This window comes from Panthera pardus, unplaced genomic scaffold (assembly GCF_024362965.1).
Source record: "Panthera pardus isolate Hobbes unplaced genomic scaffold, ASM2436296v1 HiC_scaffold_13, whole genome shotgun sequence".
Taxonomy (NCBI): domain Eukaryota; kingdom Metazoa; phylum Chordata; class Mammalia; order Carnivora; family Felidae; genus Panthera; species Panthera pardus.
The window spans coordinates 105,917,566-105,941,472 of NW_026526688.1; positions in this window are offsets into that span (position 1 = coordinate 105,917,566).

Below are 23,907 nucleotides of genomic sequence, written 5' to 3' on the forward strand. Positions count from 1 at the left end.
CATTTCCAAATACATTCTCCCACTCAGTAGATTGGTGTTGAGTTTTGTTGATTATTTCCTTCTTCTTGTGTAGAATACTTTATTTGGATTCAGTCCCAACAGTTTATTTTTGCTTTTATTTCCCTTGACTCAGGAGACATATCTAGAGAAATATTGCTATGGCCAATGTCAGAGAAATTACTGCCTGTGTTCTTTTCTAGGATTTTTTGGTTTCAGGTCTCACATTTAGGTCTTTAATCATTTTGAATTTATATTTGCATGTGATGTAAGAAAATACTCCAATTTTATTGTTTTACATGTAACTGTCCAGTTTTGCCAACACTGTTTGTTGAAGAGACTTTTTTTTTCCCATTAATTAATTTTCCCATATTTGTGGGTTTGTTTCTGGGCTTTCTATTCTGTTCTATTGATATGTGTCTATTTTTGTGCCAATACCATACTCTTGATTAGGATAATATATATTCTCTTTCTTTATGTGTGTGTGTGTGTGTGTATATGTATATATACACACACACACACATATGTATTTTTATACATGTATATAAATAATTTCCCAGGGAAATTGTATTTGTGAAAGTGTGTCATGTTGGTACAAGCAAATCACTTAAAGATTACTGAAAACCCAAGAGTTTTACTGACACTAAAATTGGCAAGGCCAGTCAAAAGACATTTCACAGAAGCATTCATATTTATGAACCCATCTCAGAAAAAGAATATTTTCCCAGAGAATATATGGAGACATGACAACAATTAATATCAATGTATTTAGGGAAAAAATTACGTTTACAACACTTTTTTTTCACTAAATTTATTAAATCATGAATATTTTGTGTGTGAACTGTGAAAACTGGTAGAGGTCGATTGTAAGCTAAATGTATAAACAAATCTGCAGGTAGACAGATGCATCCATCATAACTACTGCAGTTATAATCATTTAACACAAATATTTTTCAAAACTATGGGAAAATAGGAATTTTCTATCTTTAGTGGTTGATTTTAATGAATTTAGTTAAAGCTAGCCAGAATTACTTTCCATGTAGTGTGAAATTCTTTTTCTGATTTTTCTTCAGGCATGCAAACCTTGGGTGTCACAGTAGAGGCCACTGTAGACAAAGAGTAGGTTATGAGTATCATATTTGATTTCACTAGTTCCTTTTTCCTATTTCTTCTTTAGTTTCTACTGTTAGAGTCAGCTTTTTATTTAACATAGTCTAATATTTCTGTACTTAACAGTGCTTGGAAAATTTTACCCAGACATAGGTACTTTAAAAAGTTCTCAAACCTGTTTTCCAACTTGGTATTTTCTTCAGCATGGTTGACAGGTTTGTAAGTTTCAGCGAAAACCTCAACAAAATCCTTACTTTAACTTAGCAGAATCATTTTCAAGCAGAAAAACATGCCAATTACAAAGAAATACTATTTTTATGGTTATTTGAAGGCTCAGTTTGCAATAATAACTGCTGCACATTTCCCTCATATATTAAAGGCAGCCATGCATGATAAGAATAGGAATTCAGTGAAGCAACACAGGAAGCAGTGATCTGTAACAGTGCAGATTGCATTTCCTATGTACTGTAAAACAATACAGAAAAAGCAATATAATGAAATAAAGTGCAAATAAAATAACCATGTTTATTTCCATGTAGCATACTATTAATTTTGATAGGATAAAATCTGGAATTTTTTAAAGAATTTTATCTTTGGAAATAAAATAACTAGGCATCCGCAAGAACAGTGTTACTTAGAATTTTTTGGTATCTAAGATATTTTTTTAAAAAACAGAATAAAACTAGGTGCTTTAATAAACCACCACAATTATTTCAGTTGACTATTACAATGTTTATTTATCTTATATCAATTTCCAGAGTAGGTCACATGACTCCCCTCCAGGGATAACTGTAGGATTTGATTTCATTGTGTCATGTGATTTCCTTATAACAAAATTCTTTACTTTCAGCCATACTGGTAGGAAAGAAAGGTCTCAAAGGCAAAATCCAAGAAAAATTTATTCATCAACCAAAACTATTCAGAAACCCTTAATCTACTTTTACTGATTTTGTGTCATGTATGCTTCCTTTGGTCGAGGAAGAAATATAGAATTTGAAAGTATTGAGGTAGTAGTTGTTTTATTTTTAACTTCATTTTATAAAAAATGTTTATTAGCACCAAGGAAATAGGGATGACCTAAACTTTTAAATTTAATATATTAAGGTCTGCGATAAAATAACTTCTCTTAAATTCTCCTACTCTAAACCAACAGAAATTAAGATGAAACACTGAAGGCATCAGAATAAAACCCCTACCATAGGTTTTCTTGCCTTTGTCTTCAGAGGCCAAAACATTCACCAAAGTATCCTAGTGTAAGGTATCCACATACCAAAGAGGATATAAATCCTAGCATCCTAACCATTCAACATTCATTCACAAACTCATCACCAATGTCTGCCTGGAATTGGCCAGGACTACATGCAAAGTCTCTTGGTTCCTGGGCTTAACAATGTATTTTCTTAAAATGCTATCAATTAAAGGAAGATATAATCCTATCTGAGATATAAATAATGCAGAAGTACACTTATTACTGATGGATTGAGCCCTAAAGTCACAATGACATGTGTATAAGAATAAGTAACTGCAGGCATTTTTGTAAATTATCAATTACTGTGTCCATTATTCTATTTATACTATTCAGTACAAGAGACCAGAAATTCCTATAATTCCTTTATCTCCCACTATTTATTCTTCCTATTACTCTGTTTGTACTTTCACTGTTCTGTGTTCATATTCTGTTACTACATAGTACCTGGAAAGTTTTCACTTTGTCTTTCAATACATGAATCTTCAACAAATCCCCTGTAACTTCAAATCACTAAATTGTATGCCTGAAACTAATGTAATATTGTGTGTCAATTATACTTAAACAATTTATACCATGCAAATAGAAGTAGAAAGTAAAACAAGTTAGCATTACTTACATCAGACAAAATATACATTAAAACAAAGACCATAAGAAAAAACGAAGAAGGACATTATATAATATTAAATGTGTTAATCCAACAAGAGGCCATAATTTTACATTATCTATGCACCCAACTAGGAGAACTTAAATACCTACAGCAAACATTAGCAGACATAAAGTTCCCTACTGTTATTCCATTACCATAAATTTCTCTAACACCCAACTTACATCAATGGATACATCATTCAGGCGGAAAATCAACAAGGAAACTATTTCTTTGAATGACACATTAGACCAGATGTACATAATAGATACATACAAACCATTACAACCTAAACCAACTGAATGCACATTCAAGTGCATATGGAACATTCTTCAGAATAGATAACATATTAGACCTTCAAACAAGTCCCAGTAAATTTAAGAAGACCAAAATTATATAATGCATCTTTTCCAATCACAATAGTATGAAACTAGACACCAATCACAAGAAAAAAATGAAAAACACAAACACATGGAGGCTAAATAACATGCTGCTAAATAATGAATGAGTCAACAAAGAATCAAAGAGGAAATAAAAAAAATACATGGAAGCAAATAAAAATGAAACTCAATGGTCCAAAATCTTTGGGACAGAGAAAAAGCAGTTCTATGATGGAAGTTTATAGTGATACAGGCCTACTTAAGAAGAGAAAGAAAAAGAAAGAAACAAAGAAAGAGAAAGATCTCAAGCAATTTAAACATATATCTAAAGAAAAAAAACATAACAAAGCTAAAGGTGAGTAGAATAAAATATATATATAATAAATATCTGAGAAGAAATAAATAGGAAAGCAAGAAGTGGTTCTTTGAAAAGATAAATTTTATAAACTCTTAGCCAGACTCATCAAGAAAAAGAACCCAAAGAAATAAATCATAAATTAAAGAGAAGTAACAACACTAAAGAAATATGTGCCAACAACTCATAAAGCTAGAAAAAAAATAAATTTCTAGAAACATACAATCTTCCAGAACAGATTCAGGAAAGAATAGAAAGTGTTAACACATCAATTATTAGTGACAAAATTGAGTTGGTAAACCAAAAATTTTCAACAAAAAGTTCAAAACTAAATGGATTCACAGATGAATTTATCAACCATTTAAAGGGTTAATACTTAGTTTTCTCAAACTATTCCAAATACATTTTACCATGCCAACATTATTCTGATATCAACCATAGACAAAGATTTTTAAAAAATGCAAACCGCAGGCCAGTATCTCTGATAAACATAAATACAAAAATCAACAAATCATTACCAAACTGCATTTTACAATTCATTAAAATGATCATTTACCACAACCAAGTGGGATTTATTCCAGGGATGCAAAAATGTTTCAACATTTGCAAATTTGTGATACACTTCACAAGAAAACAAAAAATAAATATCATATGATCATCTCAATGCAGAAAAAGCATTAAACAAAATTCAAAATCCATTCATGATACCTCTTAAAGTTTGTTTAGAGGAAATAGGCCACAATGTAATAAATACCATATATTAAAAACCCACAGCTAACATCATGCTCAATGGTAAAAAGAAAAAGCTGAGAGCTTTTCCTTTAAGATCAGGCACAAGACAAGGATGTCCACTCTTACCACTTGTATTCTACATAGGGCAGGAATTTCTTTGACATCAGTTGTTACATTTTCTAGATCTATCTTTTCAGGCAGGGGAAACAGAAGCAAAATTAAACTATTAGGATTCACAAAACGAAAACAAAAACTCCACACCTTTTGCACAGATAAAGAAATTATCAAGTGAAAGGGCAACCTACCAAATGGGAGAAGTTATTCACAAATGATATACCTGATAAGGGATTAATATCCAAAATATATAAAGAAGTTATACAACTCAATATAAAAAAAATCCAATTAAAAAATGGGCAGAGTATGTGAACAGACATTTTACCAAAGAAGAAATACAGATGGCTAACAGACACATGAAAAGAGGCTAAACAGGACAAATCGTCAGAAAAATCCAAATCAAAACCACAATAAACTATTACTATAAATCTGTCAGAATGGTTAGAATCCAAAGACAAGACAGATCAAGTGCTGGTGAAGATATTGAGAAAAAGGACCCTTGTCCACTGTTGAGAAGAATGCAAATTGGTCTAACTACTCTGGACAAAAGTATGGATGTTCCTCAAAAAATTAAACATAGAACTACCATATGACCCACTAATTCTACTACTGGGTATTTTATCCAAAGAACATAAGACCACTAAGTTGAAAAGTATATGCATCTTCATGTTTATTACATTATTTGCAATAGTCAAGATATGAAAGCAACTCAAGCTTCCATCAAGACATGAATAAAAAGTGATGTGTCTACATATGTATATGTATATGCATGTACACACACACACACACAAGAATATTACTCAACCCTAAAAAAAGGATGAGATCTTTTCATTTGCAACAGCATGGATGGACATAGGGGATATTATGCTGAGTGAAATAAGTCAGACAGAGAAAGATAAATGCCATAGGATTTCACTTGTATGTGGAATCTAAAAAAATATAAAAATAAATAAAAAGCAGAACTAGATCCATAAATATAGAGAACTAATGGTTGCCAGAGGGGAGTGGTATAGGGAATGATCAAAATAGGTGAAGGGGAGTGGGTGATACAGACTTCCAGTTAAATAATTAATAAATCTCTGGAATAAAAGGTACAACATAGGGAATATAGTCAATGGAATGTATTCACATTTTATGGCGACTGATGATAGTTACATTTGAGGCAAGCATAGCATAATGTTTAAACTCATTAAATCCCTATACTTAACACCTAAAACTAATGTATAATTGTGTGTCAATTACATTAAAAGTTTTCTTAAAAAATAAAATTAGCCAGTTACAGAAATAGAAAGAAAAATGAAAAAGTGTGAAGAAAGCATACAGGACCTATGAGAGAATTTTAGTTAAATGAATATACACATTATAGGAGTCCCAGAAGAATACAGGGAGAAAAAGGGCATAGAGATTATATATAGAAATAGTGACTGAAAACTTCCCAAATCTTAGGGATATTGACATCCATATTCATGAAGCGCAAAAGACCCAAGCAAGATCAACCCAAAGAAAATTATCACAAAACATTACCATCAAATTGTCAAAAGTCAAAGTCAAAGAGAATATTGAAAGCAGCAAGAGGAAAGGTACTTACCACATACAAGGGAATCCCCATAAGGCTATAAATAGATTTCTCAACAGAAATTACAGACTAACAGGAGTTGAATGGTATATTCTAAGTGCTGAAAGAAAATAACTGCTAAGTAAGAATACTATATGTGGCAAAGCCATCTTTTAGCAAAGCATGGGCAACAAAAGCAAAATAATAGACAAGTGGAAGAGAATCAAACTAAAAATCTCTGCACAGCAAAAGGAACAACCAACAAAATGATAAGGCAATCCAGAGTATGGTGGAAAATATTTGCAAGCCATACTTCTGATAAGGGGTAATATCTAAAATACATAAGCAACTCATAACTCCATGATAAGGAAAAAAAAACTTACCTGATTAATAATGGGCAAAATAGGGTGAAATTCTACCCACAAAGATGATGTTATTGGCAGGTGGGATATTACAAGATGGACAAGAGTGTAGATGTTCTTCAAAATTAAAAATAGAACTACCCTATCATTCAGCAATTCTTCTTCTGGGTATATATCCAAAGGAAATGAAATCATTATCTCAAACAGATATCTATACACTTCCATGTTTATTTTCAGCATTATTCATAATAGCCAATATAATGATTGAACCTAGGTATCCATCAGTGAATGAATGGATATAGAAATATATACCCCATACATATATATAGTGGAATATTATTCAGTCAAAAGCAACTTAGATGAAGCTGGAGGATTATGGTAAGTTAAATAAGCCAGATATAGAGACACAAATATTGTAGGGTTTCACTTATATGTGGAGTTTTTAAAAAGTCATACTCAAAAAAGCTGAGAGTACAATGGTGATTAAGAGGTGCTAGATTGTGGGAGAAATGGGAAGAGGTTGGTCAAAGAATATCAGATTTTATTTCTAAGCTGAAAAAGTTCTGGATATATAATCTACAGCATAATCACTATAGTTAATAATACTGTACTATATACTCCATATTTGGAGACTAAATATTAAGTGTTCTCCCCATGCAGACATAAGTAGTAACCATGCTAGGTGATGAATGTGCTAATTACCTTGATTATGGTTATTTCACAATGTGTGTGTGACTGTGTGTATAATCATTACATTGTACATTGAATTTTATACGTCAATTGTACCTTGGTAAAGATAGAAAAAAGAAATCAAAAACATACAAAAAAAGTAAAGGAAAATGAGATTTCAGCAAAACAGAATCAGTTATATAGTCCACAAGTGAAATCACTTAAATTGTGCTATTTGAAAAATACTTGATTTTGTCATAGAGAATAATTCTGAGTGTTAAATACAATGGATAGATTTTATTTGATCTTTTTTTGATTTTACCTTATTTTATTTTGCTTTAATTGGTTGTTTTAATTTTATTGTTTTTATTATTCAAAATTGTTTTTACTTTATTTTTACCAAGTAATGAAGAGTAAATATTATTCTTATTATTTTTAATTGAGGACAAGTTATATATGAAAATATACAGCATACATACATACCATTAATAAGATCATAAATTCTTGCAACTGTCTCAGTTTGTTACATTTGTCCCACTCTAATTGTTAGCTGTGCCCTCTCTGTCTTTCAAAAGTAACATGTTTGGAAAATGAGAACATTTTTTCAACATTCATTGCAAATAAACTTGATGATGACTTAATCTGGCCATTTGTAGCAACGTGGATGGAACTGGAGAGTGTTAATGCTAAGTGAAATAAGTCAGGCAGAGAAAGACAGATACCATGTTTTCACTCATATGTGGATCCTGAGAAACTCAACAGAAGACCAGGGGGGAGGAGAAAGGGGGGAAAAAAGTTACAGAGAGGGAAGGAAGCAAACCAAAAGAGACTCTTAAATACCGAGAACAAACTGAGGCTTGATGGGGGTTGGGGAAGAGGACAAAGTGGGTGATGGGCATTGAGGAGAGAACCTGTTGGGATGACCACTGGGTATTGTATGTTGACAATAAATTACATATAAAAAATTCATGAAATTTTGGAAAATTAAATACTATTTTCTTTTTTCTTAATTTAATGTCAAAAGAAAACATGCAAAAATTGAAACCAGTCTCCTTTTTTACACCCTACATAAAAATAAAATTGATTAAGTATCTAAATATGAGTCATGAAAACATAAACTCCTATAAGAAAACATAAGTAGTAATTTCTCTGATATCAGCTACAGAAACATTTTTCTAGATAGGTCTCTTGAAGCAATGGAAACAAAAGCAAAATTAAACTATTGAGACTGCATCAAAATAAGGAAAAAAAAAACTTTTGCACAGTGAAGAAAATCAACAACAAAAAAAGACAACCTACTAAATAGAATATACCACGAATTATGTATCTGATAAAAGGTAATGTTCAAAATATATAAATAATTTATATAACAACACCAAAAAAACCCACCCCACAAAAATTAATTTAAAAATGGGCAAAGGATCTGAAAACGCATTTTATGAAGAAGACGTAGAGATGGTCAACAGATACATGAAAAAAGTCTCAATATCACTAACCGTTAAGAAAAAGCAAATCAAAATCACAATGAAGTATGATCTCACACCAGTCAGAATGGCTAAAATCAAAACCACAAGAAATAACATGTATTGCTGAGGATGTGGAAGAAACAGAGCACATATGCACTGTTGGTAGGGATGCAAATTGGCATTTGTATTGTGGACAGAAGTATGGATGTTTCTAAAAATTTAAAAATAGATATATGATCCAATAATTCCATTATTGGGTGTTTATACAAAGATGATAAAAACACTAATTTGAAAAGATATATGCACCCCTATGCTATTGCAGCATTATTTATAATAGCCAAGATATGCAAGTAACCCAAGTGTCCATCGATACATGAATGGATAAAGAAGTAATGCACATGCACACATGCACACAAACATGCACACACACATACACACACACTGGAATATTACTCAGCCATAAAAAATGAGAACTTGCCATTGGCAACAACATACATGAACATAATATGTATAATGCTAAGTGAAACAAGTCAGACAAAGACAAATACCATATGATTTCACTCATATTTGGAATTTAAAAAACAAAACAAACCAACAAAGAAAAAAGACAAACACACTCTTAAATGATGGGAGATGGGGGTGGTGAATGGATGAAATAAAGGGGATTAAGAATGGTCTTATTATGAATGGCTGCAAATATGGTGGAGTAGGAGAACCCTAAGCTTGCCTTTTCCCATGGATACAACTAGATTACACTCAGCATCAGTGTAAATAATCCAGAAAACAACCCAAAGCCTGACAAAACAACTCCATAACTACAGGTAGAGAAGAGGCCACATTGAAGAAGTTAGAAAGGGTGAGAACACAATTTGGGAGCCAATCAGACCAGGGACATCCACAGTCAGGAGTTAAGGAGGTTACAGAGAAAGACAAAAATCACACTATCACATTGGGGAGACCACATGGGGAAACAAATCCTCATAACATTTGGCTTTGAAATCGAGACAGGCCAGATTTCATGAGTTCTTAAATCGGAGGTACTTAAAGCCTGGAATTTTAAAAATCTGGGGGCTCAGCTCTGGGAGAGCCCAGAGGACATTAGGAAGCTGATTCCTTGACTTTAAGGAGTTGGCATAACAAACAGCATGTGAAGATATAGCATAGAAACAGCAGTTTAAGCAATGCCTGGAAAATATGGGAATGAGGGTTATTTACTCAGAGCATGGCCTGGAGAGGCAGAGATCATGGGGAGACCCCTCCAAAAACAAAGGAGTTGGCAGGTACCATTTCCCTCTCCTATCCCCCCAGCATAAACACAGGTCTTCTTGTGGAAAGCAGAGCAGCCTTGACACTCACTCCTGAACTTGCTTATGCCAAGCCTTGTCCACTCTTCCAACCCCCATAGTTATTTCAGAATATCTGACCTTACCAGTCATGTTTGCCTCAGTCCAGTCCTTTATATACATATCCCAGAAAAACAGTGTAAACCAAACACCTCATCTCCCATTTTACTGGGCTTCAGTTCTGGCAGCAGTGGTGGCAGTAGTGATATATCTCAAGGAGATGAGTTCATACCTTATTAAAATGCACCCCACCGAGCCAGGGACCAAACACTGCTCAAAACAGGCAAAGCGAGCTTTTGCAGATAATAGGACTAAAGGAAAAGCAGCTAGGACTTAACAACAGAACACATGAAACATACATAGGAGATGCTTCCTGAGGTACCAGGCCCTGAAGAACAGGGGAAATGACACTGCAGGTCACTACAGGACCTCTTCATTATAAAGCCATTATCCTCAGGAGCAGGAGCTATATCTGACTTTTTAAAATGTTTATTATTTTTGAGCGAGAGAGCGAGTGAGTGAGCACAGTGGGGGAGGAGCAGACAGAGAGGGAGACGGAAGATCTGAAACAGGCTCTGTGCTGACAGCAAAGAGTCCAACCATGAGATCATGACCTGAGTGAAGCTGGATGCTTAACCGACTCAGCCACCCAGGCACCCCTCTAGCTAACTTTCTTAACACACAGAAACAGATACAGAAATTTAGACAAAAGGAGAAGAGAGAGGAATATGTCCCTAATGAATAAATAGGACCAAATCATAGCAAGAGACCTAAACAAAACAGAGATAAGTAATACGCTTGATAGGTAATTTGAATTGATGATCATAAAGATATTCACTGGCTTTAAAGAAAGAATGGAAGACATCAGTGAGACCCTTAACAAAGAGATAAAAAAGAACCAATCAGAGAAAACACAACAAATTAAACTAAAAATGCATGTAAAGGAATAAATATCAGGCTAGAGGAAGCAGAAGAATGAATTGATGGCTTGGAAGTCAGAGTAATGGATTGTAATCAAGCTGAGCAAATGGCTGAGAAAATAATTTGGCAAAATGAGAATAGACTAAGAGAGCTCCTAGATTTCATCAAGCATAATAAAATTCACATTATAAGGAAAGAAGAAAGAAGAAGAGGAGGAGGAGGAGGAGGAAGAAGAAAGAGTAAGAGTAGGAGGAAGAAGAAGAAAAAGAAGAGGAGGAGGAAGAAAAGGAGGAAGAGGAGGAGGAAGAAGAGAGAAAAAGGGACAGAAAATTTATTTGAAGAAATAATATCTGAACACTTCCCTAATCTGAGGAAGGAAACAAACATCCAGATCCAGGAAGTACAGAGATTCTCCCCCAAAAAACCAACCCAAGGAAGTCTACACCAATACATATAGTAATTAAAATGGCAAAAAGTAACAATAAAGAAAAAAACCTTAAGGGGTGCCTGGATAGCTCAGTTGGTTAAGTGTCTGACTTTGTTTCAGGTTATGATCTCACAGTTCATGTGTTTGAGCCCTGCATTGGGCTCTGTGCTGACAACTCAGAGCCTGAGACCTACTTTGGATTCATTCTCTTTCTGTCTCTCTGTCTCTCTCTGCCCCTCCCCCACTCATGCTCTCTCTCAAAAATAAATAAACATTAAAAAAATTTTAAGGAAAAAAAGGCAATAAAAGAATGCAGTTACAAACAAGGGTGACCCCATAAGGCTATCAGCTGATTTTTCAGCAGAAACTGCAGGCTAGAACTGTGTTGCATGATATATTCAAAGTGCTTGGGGCGCCTGGGTGGCTCAGTCGGTTAAGCGGCCGACTTCGGCTCAGGACATGATCTCGCGGTCCGTGAGTTCCAGCCCCGCGTCGGGCTCTGTGCTGACAGCTCAGAGGCTGGAGCCCGGTTCAGATTCTGTGTCTCCCTCTCTCTGAACCTCCCCCATTCATGCTCTGTCTCTCTCTGTCTCAAAAATAAATAAACATTAAAAAAAAAAAAGTACTGAAAGGGTATTTTCAACAAAAAAGAATACTCTAGCCAGCAAGGTTATCATTCCAAATAGGAATATACACTATATACCTATGGTGGGGAAGGTAGTAAAACTGGGATCAAACTTAAGCAACCATCAACTTGATATAGACTGACACATGAAGAAGGTTTTATATATAAGCATAATGGTGACCACAACTCAAAAACCAGTAATCGATAAGCAAAGACTAAAGAGAAAGAGATCCAAATGCATTAGTAAAGAAAAACAGCTAATTATAAAAGGCAGAAAGAGAAGAAACAGAAAAACTATAGAAACAACCACAAAGCAAGTAACAAAATAGCAATAAATACATATCTATCAATAATTATTTGATGGGGCGCCTGGGTGGCTCAGTCGGTTGAGCGTCTGACTTCGGTTGAGGTCATGATCTCACGGTTTGTGTGTTCGAGCCCCGTGTTGGGCTCTGTGCTGACAGCTCAGAGCCTGGAGCATGCTTCGCATTCTGTGTCTCCCTCTCTCTCTGCCCATCTCCTACTCGCACTCTGTCTCTCCACAACAAATAAATGTTAAAAAAATTAAAAAAAATAATTATTTGAATGTAAATGCACTAAATGCAACAATCAAAAGACATAGGATGTCAGAGTGGATAAAAAAACAAGATCCATCCATATGCTGCCTACAAGTAACTTGTTCCAGACATAAGCCACCTGCAGATTGAAAATTAAGGGGTGGAGAAACGTTTACCATGCAAATGGTATCAGAAGAAAGTTGAGGTAGCAAAACTATATCGTACAAAATAGACTTAAAAACAAAGACTGTCACAAGAGACAAAGCCACTATATAATAATAAAAGGGATAATCCCACAAAAAGTTATTACAATTGTATATATTTATGCACCCAACATGGAAACACTCAAATATATAAAATAGTTAGTAGAAAACATGAAGCAACAAATTGATAGTAATACAATAGAAGTAGGGGACTTTTACACCCTATTTATAGTAATGGACAGATAATCCAAACAGAAGATCAAAAAAGGAGTACCTTAGAATGATACACTGGAACAGATAGACTTAACAGATATATTCAGAACATTCCATCAGAAAACAATAAAATACAGTTTTTTTCAAGTGCACACGGAAAATTCTCTAAGATAGATCACATATAAGACCACAAAACAAATCTCAACAAATTCAAAAAAATAAAAATCATTTCATACATCTTTTCTGACCACACTATGAAACTAGAAATCAACCACAAGAAAAAGTCTAGAAAAATAACATATATAAGTAGGTTAAATTATATTCTAAAAAAATACATTGAATGGGTTAACCAAGAAATAAAAGAAGAAATGGAAAATTACACAGAAACAAATGAAAATGAAAAACACAACAGTAAGAAATCTCTGGGATAAAGCAAAAGTGGTTCTAAGAGGGTAGATTATAGCAATACAGGTCTTTGTCAAGAAGCAAGAAAAAACTCAAGTGAACAAGAGAATCTCAAGTGAACTTTATACTTAACAGAGCTAGAAAAAGAACAAACAAACCCAAAATTAGCAGAAGGAAGAGAATAGTAGAGGTTAGATCAGAAATAAATGACATGGAAACAAACAAAAATAGACGAGATCAATGAAACTAGGAGCTTGTTTTGAAAAGATCAACAAAATTGATAACCCCCATTAAAACTCATCAAAAAACGTGAGTCAAATAAGAAAAATCACAAATGAGAAAGGAGAACCAACAAGAACATCACTGAAATGCAAACAGTTGTAAGAGAATATTATGAGAAATTATATGCCAACAAATTGGACAAACTAGAATAAATGGATAAATTCCTAGAAACATATAATGTACCAAAAGTGAAGCAGGAATAGAAAATCTGAACAGACTGATAACTAGCAAAGAAATTGAATAAATAAATTAAAAAAAAAACTCCCAGATGGAATCAGAGACAAATTCTACCAAACATTTGAAGAGAGTTAATACCTATTCTTCTCAATTACAAAACAAAACAAAACAAAACAAAACAAAAAAAAAAAACGAAGGAAAAATTCCAAATTCATTCTATGAGACCAGCATTACTCTGATAACCAAGCCACATAAAAACACTGCCAAAAAAGAGAACAACAGATCAAATTTCTGATAAACATAGAAGCAAAATCCCTCAACAAAATACTAGCAAACTGAATCCAACAATACATTAAAAAAATCATTCACTACAATCAAGTGGTATTTACTCCTGGGTTGCAAAGGTGGTTCAATATTCACAAATCAATCAATGTTATATATAACATCAATAAGAGAAACTCTAAAAAAGATACAATTATTTTAATAGATTCATAAAAAGCATTTGACAAAGTACAACATCCATTCACAATGAAAACCCTTAACAAAGTAGGTTAAAGAGAACCTAAACATAATAAAGGCCTTGTATAAAGAGCTCACAGCAAACATCATACTCAATGGGGGAAAAACTGAGAGCTTTTCCCCTAAGGGTAGAAACAAATCAAGAATGTCTACTCTCACTACTTTTATTCAACATAGTACTGGAAGTCCTAGCAACAGCAATCAGATAATAAAAGGAAATAAAATCATCCAAATTAGTAAGGAAGAAGTAAAACTTACACAATTTGCAGATGACATTATACCATATATAAAACACCCTAAAGATGCCACCAAAAAACTACTGGAACTGATACACGAATTCATTAAAGTCACAGGATACACAATGTACAGATATATGATGAATTTCCATACACTAAAAATGAGGCATCACAAAGGGAAATTAAGAAAACAATCCCACATACAATTGCACCAAAAATAATAAAGTGCCTAGGAATAAACTTAAGTGGTAAAAGACATATAACTCTGAAAACTATAAAACTTTGATGATAGAAATTAAAGACGACACAAAGAAATAGAAGGACATTTCATCCTCATGGATTGGAAGAACAAATGCCATTAAAATGTGTATACTACCCAAGCAATCTACAAGTTTAATGCAATCGCCACTGAAATACCAGTAGCATTTTTCACAGAACTAGACCAAACAATCCTACAAGTTGTATGGAACCACAGAAGACCCCAAGTAGCCAGGGCAATCTTGAAAAAAACAAAACTGGAGGTATCACAAATTCAGATTTCAAGTTATACTGCAAAGCTGAAATAATCAAAACAGTGTGGTAGCAGCACAAAAATAGACACATAGATCAATATAACAGAATAGCAAACCCAGATATAAACCAACATATATATGGTCATTAATCTGAAAAAGTAGGAAAAAAATTGCAGTGGAAAAAAGACAATCTTTTCAACAAATGGTGTTGGGAAAACTGGACAGCTACATTCAAAAGAAGGAAACTAGACCACTTTCTTACACAATACACAAAAATAAACTCCAGGTGGATTAATGATCTAAATGTGATACCTGAAACCATAATCCTGGAAGAGAACTCTGGCAGTAATTTCTTTGACATTGGCTGTAGCAACATTTTTTTTTCTAGAGATCACCTTACACCTGTAAAAATGGCTAAAGTTAAAAACATGAAAAAAAAACCAATCATTAGCAAGATTGTGAAGAAAAAGGAACCTTCTTGCACTTTTGGTGGGGATGCAAACTGGTAAAGCCACTGTGGAAAACAGTATGGAGTTTCTTCAAACAGTTAAAAATAGAACTACCCTATGATCCAGTAATTCCACTACTGGATATTTACCCAAAGAATATAGCACACTAATCCTAAGGGATACATGTACCCCGATGTTTATTGCAGCATTATTTATAATTGCAAAATTATGGAAAATGCCCATATCCTTCAGTAGATGATTGTATAAAGAAGATGCGGTATGGTTGTGTGTGTGTCTGTGTGTGTGTGTGTGTGTGTGTGTGTGTGTGTATGTGTATGCATACATCTATACACACACAATAGAATATTATTCAGCTATTAAAAAGAATGAAATCACGGGGCGCCTGGGTGGCTCAGTCGGTTAAGCCACCGACTTCGGCTCAGGTCATGATCTCGCGGTCCGTGAGTTCAAGCCCCGCGTCGGGCTTTGTGCTGACAGCTCAGAGCCTGGAGCCTGTTTCAGATTCTGTGTCTCCCTCTCTCTGACCCTCCCCCATTCATGCTCTGTCTCTCTCTGTCTCAAAAATAAATAAACGTTAGAAAAAAAATTAAAAAAAAAAAAAGAATGAAATCTTGCCCTATGCAATGACTTGGATACAACTAGAGAGTATAATGCTGAACAACCTAAGTTAGAGAAAAATACCCTATAATCTCACTCATATGTGGAATTCAAGAAAGAAAACAAGACAGAGAGAGAGAAAGAATGAGCGAGCAGGAAACAAATTCTTAATTACAGAGAACAATCTGATGGTTACCAGAGGGGAGGGGCTAGGGGAATGGCTAAATAGGTGATGGGGTTTAAGGAGTACACATGTCATGATGAACATGATGATGATTATGTAGGAAAGTGTCAAATTACTATATTGTACACCTGAACTAATAGAACACTGTATGTTATCTATACTGGAATTAAATCAAAAGAGTACATTTATTGTGATAAGCACTGAGCAATATAAATAATTGTTGAATCATTACATGTTCATCTGAAATTAATACAATACCATATGTGAATTGTATGTCAATAACAACCAGATAAACAGTATTGGAAGATTAAATGCTATTTTATTTTTGCTTAAGTGAATGTTACAGGGGAACTTACATTGCAGATGCAACTTATTTGGTTTTATAGTTCCCAGGTGTTAAGTTTATTTTCCTTGATTTATATGATTTTACTGAAATATAAATCAGAACTATATCCATTGTGGATACCATCATACTATATCATTAAACAGACAGATGGTATGTTTCTTTTTAAACATTAGAGATAATACCCTATACACAATGGGAAACATAAGTTCAATGGCTTCATTAAAAATAATTAAAACATTAAATACAACACTGCTTAAGGGAATCAAAAGTTTTATAAATATTGTGTGCTTATTTGGGATTGTAAAATAGACTCTGAAATGAAGTTCACTCTTCAAAAGTAGTCATTGGATATATGTTTACATATTGTATAAATGTTTAATAAGTATACAAGTTCTCACTTTCAAAATGTTGAATTTATAACTCTATAACCAATGAAGATATTAATTTCTGTTCTCCATGCAGCAAACATTTGGAAAGGAAAAACTGAAGTGTGATTTTTTTCTACTCTTAGAAAAGCATTAAAAGATTTCAACTGCTAAGTTTAAATTCTTTATGTCTGAATGGTGTTGATTGTATTTTTCTGTACCAAAATCTGTAGATTTTTCAAGGAGGGCTACACTGCTCTAACTTCTCCCAGCTCACTTTTAGTTGAAAGTCTTCAAGTATGGAAGTTATCAGCCACTCATGATGTGTCTTTAATGCCTTTGGTGGTGGGTAGTTGCTTTCTGTTGGCTACCACACCACTTTATGCCCTACATCTTGATGCAATAATCTTTTGGATCCTAAAGGGCTTGCAATGTCAAAGGAGCAAAATCTTCTGGTTTCAAAACTCCATGCAGTTTGCAGGTTGCAGAATTCTACACAGTAGTTAGTGCACATTCCCATGTGTGGTGCTATAAATCAAAACATGCTGTAGAGTACATCTGCAAACTTTGGAGTATAGGGAAAAAAGAAGCTTTTAAATAAGTAATAACAGTAGGTGACAACAGCATCTGAATTATACATGAGTTCTGGGTAGCTTTTCAATGGCATCAGCTTTGCTGGAAATCCAAATAGAAAGAGTTAATTTTCTTCACACTGATATTTAAAAAAAGTATAAATTATGTGTCACTTTGGTTTCCCTTCCCATATTAGAATTTATCAGTTTGACACCTTATTTGCCTTCTAGTGACTAGTACAGTTATTCCCCATCCTGTTGCCTTTATACAGATGCAGTCTTCCATACAAGGTCTCCATTTTTTTCTAACAAGATTTTGTATTATGCTGATTTCCTAGCTATGTGGTATGTGGATGAAAAAGGACTTGGAAAGGTGGAATCTAAACTAGATATGAAGTAAATTCAGTCTAAACCATGAAGTGCACAAACCTGTGTCCTCGAACAGGGCAAGCAGTTCACTATCAACTGAAGGAGCGGTGTCCTCATCTTTGTTTACAAGGAAACCCACTAATGAAGAGAACCATCACTTTCTAAAAGTTCATCACCTTCACCCACCTGCCTTAAAGTCAGTTTGAGGCAGAGAGAGATAAACAGATGTAGGGGAAGTGGTGGGAGTGGGCACTTCAGAGAGAGGAGGAACGTTCTACAAAACTCAAATTGCCTTTACAACTTTCACTTCTGCTTCCATTTTTCTCAATCTTTTCTTCTGGTTATTACAATAATTAAATATTTTTTACATGATTTTCATCTCACAGTAAGGAATTTGTTTGGGATGATTTCTAAGAATCCCAGAAAACACACTAATTTATCCAAATCAAAAGAACCATCCTTATGCAACTGAATTTTCAAAATATGGCATAGAGATATTGATTCTTTAAGAGAAACACCTGAAGGCAACATTCCTGGCTTTCCATAAATACAGTGATCCTGATGGAATTTTAGAACCCGCATTACTCATGATTATTCAAATGGTAACATCTTGATTTTAGAAAGAATAGTCCATCCAGCTAGTATTCCAAAGAGTGTACTAGAGAGACCCCCCCCTTTTTTTTTTATAACTCAAGGTCTTTTATCTGACTGTTGTGTCATCACAAACCTTCATTTGATCTGCTCAGTTCAGGAATTTCCACACATTTGATCCTCAACACCACAAATATAACTAAAATCAAAATCTCCTCTCAACCCAGAAAAAATATTCACGAACACAAAAGAGAAAGAAAACATATTTTTTTATTCAAATAGGCATTAAACCATGTGATATGCATCACAGGCAATCTACTAAGAGATTGCAAAAACAGAAATATTACCCTTTTATTTAGGCAGATACAACTAATAACATGTTTTCAAAATCAACAGTAACATAGTAAGAGGACTTAATATGTAACAAGTTACTTGTTACATAACAAGAGGACTTGATATACAATTTGTCACACACAGTTTATTCTAAATTGATAACTGGGGTTATCATCTGTGCTAGCTAATTGGCTTTATCCATAGGAAATGAAAATTCTCATATTTTTATAACTGGAGGTAGTTTTGGATTCTGGATTGAGATGGCCACCAAATTTAGACTTCTAGCCTCCCACTGAAATGAGGTAATAGGAGCACAATCTCCCTTGGTAATATTTTAGAGATGGTCTTCAAGTCCTTGAGAAAGTCATTCCTGGGTTGCAACACTGGTAGAAGTTTTGTGAAAATATTTACATATCAAAGAGGGCAGAGAAGGAATTTACAATTGAAATCTTTTAAAAGTAAGTGCCTTAAAAGAAGAGGACAGGGAACTCTGTGGTTAGGTCTGGGTGAAAGGAAAGTCAGGGACCTAAAGTCAGGAAGAAACCTGTCTAAGTTGAGAAACATTAAAGACCTTGTGGGCATAGGCATGCTTGTACTTTAGCACCTTTTTGTGCAACCTAGAGTTATTTTCTAGGTATTTTATATTTTAGTCATTTTTTTATAGAAATAAATTATTTTTATTCTGATTTTCAAAGTTTTCTCAAAGCAATTATAATGTTGATATGAATCTAAGCCTAATAACATAGTATCTTTACTTACTTTTTATTTTTGGTGTCACCCATTTCTTGGGCAACACCTTCAAGTAAAAGTAGAGCCAGAAATTAGACTAAGATTGACCATGCTATCTGTATAGTAAAAATTGATACCCAAAAAGAGTGTCACATTTTCAAAGTAGAAATTAATTAAAAGTCAGAAATCACAAAAATCAATCTAGATATGTTTCATAAAGTAATTAAAACTATCATTAAAATGTTTGTATCTCTGTTTTTCTAACCCCAAAATACCTTGCTCTTTTTCAATACATACTATTTAAATGTATTTTGTTCTATGGTTGAAAATAATTCAGGTAAGCCTCACTTAAGTTTATGTATGTAATAAAGGAAGTGGAGCTTAAATATTTTTATTTCTAAAATTAAAAAAAATGTTTTAAGAGAGACTGAGTTTATTTCATTGACTTAGTCATTTTTTCCCACAATAACTTTTAATTATTTTATTTTGAATTTAGTTTTCCTTTAAAATTCCTCACATTTGGAGTGACATCACCATGATAGTAATAAAGGTTTATCTTAACTTTGTTCCCCCTCAGAACAGTTCGTGGACATGAACAGGAACATAAGGATGAGGCTAAAGCATTCCCCTGCATCAGAGAAACCAAAAAAGACTGAATTAGACACATAAGAGAAGAGTTTATACACTGACAGAATTGCCTATCACCAAGGCTGGCACAGTACTATGTCAAGAATTCATTCCTGAACCTACAGTTCCTCCAGGGTAAAAGAGACCAAGGTGGACCTCCATTTCTCTCAGCATTGTGGGTCACTTCTAGGGAGCTCACACTTTGGTCTCACCCCATAGGGATTACAATGAAATCTATAGGGTTTGACCTCAGAATCTAATTGTGATGAGGAGATGGGAGAAACTTGCAACAACCAGCACTTTGATCTTGGCAGACCAAGTTCCTACCTGCAGCGCCCAAGCAGTAGTCCCAACCAGCAGCTTTGATTATCTGCAGAGCAAAGTCAGGGATACAGTTTGACCAGGGAACCCAGCAGTGTGCAAATATGTCTGATATGGGTTCTCAAACAAAGAGCTATTTGGCCCTGGAATCTGGTCTGTCCCTGTCTAGCAGGGACTACACTGGCCTACTATCAGTGTAGTTTCTAGCCCCATGTAGCTAGAAAAGGTGGCAACACCCGGAATCTGCATATCTCAGAAATCCTCCAGAAGAGAGTAAGGTGGACAGAACTAGTCACCTTCAGGGCAAAGCCTGTGGCAATGTTTGTCCAGGGAACTTGGGGCATGGGCTAGTTTGATTGAATACCACACCAGGCTTGGAGATGGTTCACCCACTACACCCAGGCAGGGAAACTGATTCATAGCCCTGCCCATTTATGAATATAGCTTTCAGCCTGCATGACCAGGCAACCTATTAAAACAAATAGGAAACTATATGACCCATTCAACACCCTTGCTCACAGTGGCACTCAAATAGGAAGCACAGTTTGTGGCTTTTTTCAACTGTGCAGCAGAACTGGTGGCCTAGTCTGGGCAGGGAATTTGGTGTACAATCTTGGATAAACAGGGCCTTCAAACAAGCTATGCAGGCCCTAGACCCCATCCTGCTGTTCTGCCAGGACAAGAAAACTAAATCCCAGCCCCATCTAATGTGAAATATAGCACCCAAATATAGACATGACCATCTGGTTAGTTTTATCATAGAATCCAGGCAACAACAGAGATGACATTATAGCTTTTCTTGGGTGGGAAACCAAGCCAGCAGTCCTATCCAACTGTCTTGTGCCAGTAGCAGCCCCCACACCCTGACCTTAGAGCTCAGTGGCCTCACTCAAACAATTGGCCCTGAGAGCAAGCTCCATTAGCAGACATGTCTAGACACAAACTCAGCTGATCGTTATGTACTGTCTCTGCCAAAGTGAACCAGTAACATCCAACAAAGAAGGTTTACTCAAATTTGCAGATACCAATGTAAAGAATTAAGAATAAAAGAAAAATGGATAACCATCATATGACCAAAGAAACTAATAAAGCTCCAAAAGTGACCCTAAAGAAATGGAAATCTATGAATAATCAAAATATTCACAAAGATCCACATTAAGAAATTTAATAAAATAGAAGAATGCAAGGACAGAAATAATATCAGAAAAACAATCCATGAGCAAAACAAGAAGTTCAGCAAAGGAATAGAAACAATAAAAAAAAAACAAAAAACTGGAAATTTTAGAAGTAAGACATAGAATGCCCACAGTGAAGAATTCAGTAGGGAGTTTGAAAGCAAGCTCAACCATACAGAAGAAAGAATCAGTCACTGAGAGAATGAGGCATTTGAAATAATCCAGGCAGAGGAGCAAAAAGAAAAAAAAAGAATAAAAAACAGTTAAAAGCCAAAGTACTTATAGAACATGATTAAAAAAAATCCACATTATGAGAATTCCAGAAGAAGGAGACCAAAGGACAAAATTACATTTAAAGCAATAATGACTGAAAATTGCCCCAACCTGGGGAAAGAAACAGAAATTCAGATACTTCAGGCCAAGGGATACAAAATACATTCAACCCTATTTTAGGTTAAACCCAAATGTGGCTATTCCATGACAACACTATATGTTAATTAACCTGAATTTAAAGAATAATAAAAAGCAAATGTGGCTACACAAAAGCAAAATATAATTAAATTGTCAAAATTCACTGAAAAATTTTGAAGACAGAAAGAAAATATAGACTTAACACAAAGGAAAAACCTTATAAAACGATCAGTAGAATTCTCAACAGAAATATTTCATACCAGTAGATAATAAGATGATATATTTTGGAACAAACCAAAAAAAAAAAAAGTCTCACCAAGAATTCTATACCCAGCAAAACAGTCCTTCAGAAATGGAAAGTAGAGTTTCCAACATGTAGAAAAGCTGAGGGAGTTCATCACCATTAGACCCACCTTATAAGAAATTCTAAAGGGAACTCTCTGAGGGGTAGTAAAATTACACTAATTTTATCATAAAAACATCAAAAGGTATGATAAAAACTCACTAATAATGGTAAATAGGAAGTCCAAGTTAGATTCTATAATATGGTAATGGTGGTGTTCAATTCAATTACAATTCCAGTTTAAAAGTCAAAAATAAATATAAATAAAGTCACATAATGATAAAGGAGTCAGTTTATTAGGAATGTATAATAATTATAAATATTTATGCACTCAGCATTAGTGTAACTATATATATATATATATTTATATGTTTATTTATATATTATATATATATATATATAAAGCAAAACTAACATAGTTAAAAGGCAACATAAACAGCAACACAGTAAGAGTTGGGGACTTTAATACCCGCTGTAAACAACTGATGTCATAAAAAAGAGAATCAATAAGAAAACAGTGGATTTGAGCAAAACTATAGAGTAAATATACCTAACAGACATATACAAATATTTTGTCTGAGCAACAAAATACTTATTTTCATCAAGAACATATGTTAGGCACAAAACAATCTTAAAAAATTCAAGAAGACTGAAATCCTACTAAGTATCTTTTCTATTTTCATTACATATTCAGAGATCAATAACTAGAGAAAAACTAGAAAATTTAAAAATACATGAAAATTAAAAAAAACACTCTCATTAGAAACCAATGGATCAAAGAAGAAATTAAGGAAGAAATAAAAAAGGTATCTTAAGAAAATTAAAATGGAAATAAAACATACCAAAACACATGGAATGTAGAAAAAAGTTCTAAGAGGGAAGTTTTTAGACATAAGAACATTGAATGATAACAAAGATTTCAAACAACCTAACTATATGCCTAAAGAAACTAGAAAAAGAAGACACCAAACTAGCAGAAGGAATAATATAATAAAGATTAGATCAGGAATAAATACACAGAGGGTAGGAAAAAAATAAAGCAAGATTAACAAAATAAAGAGTTTTGTTTTGAAAATATACACAAAATTGACAAATGTTAGCAAGACTAACCAAGAAAAAAGAAAATTTAAGTCAAAAAATTATAAATGAAAAAGAATACATTACAACTGATACCAGAGAAATACAAAAGTTCATAAAAGCCTTCTGACTTCTTTCCCAAAGAAGTTATACAAAATGACAATAAGTACATAAAAGGATGCTAACTAATCACTAGGTAAATGTAAATCAAAACCACAATAAGATATCATTTCATGCCTTTTAGAATGGCTATCAATAAAACAAAAAGAGGTAATAAATGCTGGAGAAGATGTAGAAAAAAAGGAAACCTGTGGACTGTTGGAAATGTAAACTGGTACAGCTGTC